This window comes from Megalopta genalis, unplaced genomic scaffold, assembly GCF_051020955.1.
Source record: "Megalopta genalis isolate 19385.01 unplaced genomic scaffold, iyMegGena1_principal scaffold0723, whole genome shotgun sequence".
NCBI classification, from domain to species: Eukaryota; Metazoa; Arthropoda; class Insecta; order Hymenoptera; family Halictidae; genus Megalopta; species Megalopta genalis.
In genome coordinates, this window is record NW_027476792.1 from 5,936 (window position 1) to 7,500 (window position 1,565).

The following is a 1,565-nucleotide window of genomic DNA, read 5'->3' on the forward strand; positions in this document are numbered from 1 at the left end:
GGAAAATGGTACTTTACTCTTGACCGGTACGTTGGGACTTTGAAAATATTCGGGCGTTCCAATCGCTCGTCTGTTGCATCATAGCGCGTCTCGGCGCAATCGACCGATTCGCTCGACCCATTATTTTCGATTTACGGCTAAAATAAATTTTTCTCATTTTATTCAATAACATATTCTTGCTTAGATAACTTTTTTACATAGGGATTAAGCATTTAGAACGATATAATGTTTAAAATAAGGGCACTTTACTCTTGACATTTTACGGTTTTTTCAATTTTCTGAAAAATCCTATCATTAGATTTTTTTAAAAATACGATAATCTTGCTTAACTAACGTTTCTACATAGGGATTAAGCATTTAGAACGAAATCTAATGTCAGAAAATGGCACTTTACTCTTGACATTTTTCGGTTTTTTCAATTTTCTGGAAAATCCTATCATTAGATTTTTTTTAAAATACGATATTCTTGCTTAACTAACGTTTTTACATAGGGATTAAGCATTTAGAACGAAATCTAATGTAGGAAAATGGTACTTTACTCTTGACCGGTACGTTGGGACTTTGAAAATATTCGGGCGTTCCAATCGCTCGTCTGTTGCATCATAGCGCGTCTCGGCGCAATCGACCGATTCGCTCGACCCATTATTTTCGATTTACGGCTAAAATAAATTTTTCTCATTTTATTCAATAACATATTCTTGCTTAGATAACTTTTTTACATAGGGATTAAGCATTTAGAACGATATAATGTTTAAAATAAGGGCACTTTACTCTTGACATTTTACGGTTTTTTCAATTTTCTGAAAAATCCTACCATTAGATTTTTTTAAAAATACGATATTCTTGCTTAACTAACGTTTCTACATAGGGATTAAGCATTTAGAACGAAATCTAATGTCAGAAAATGGCACTTTACTCTTGACATTTTTCGGTTTTTTCAATTTTCTGGAAAATCCTATCATTAGATTTTTTTAAAAATACGATATTCTTGCTTAACTAACGTTTTTACATAGGGATTAAGCATTTAGAACGAAATCTAATGTAGGAAAATGGTACTTTACTCTTGATCGGTACGTTGGGACTTAGAAAATATTCGGCCGTACGCGGCGCGTCTCGGCGCTTCGAACAGCTCCGGTGTCCCCATTATTTTCGATTTACGGCTAAAATAAATTTTTCTAATTTTTTTCAATAACATATTCTTGCTTAAATAACTTTTTTACATAGGGATTAAGCATTTAGAACGATACATTGTTTAAAATAATGGCACTTTACTCTTGACATTTTACGGTTTTTTCAATTTTCTGAAAAATCCTATCATTAGATTTTTTTAAAAATACGATATTCTTGCTTAACTAACGTTTCTACATAGGGATTAAGCATTTAGAACGAAATCTAATGTCAGAAAATGGCACTTTACTCTTGACATTTTTCGGTTTTTTCAATTTTCTGGAAAATCCTATCATTAGATTTTTTTAAAAATACGATATTCTTGCTTAACTAACGTTTTTACATAGGGATTAAGCATTTAGAACGAAATCTAATGTAGGAAAATGGTACTTTACTCT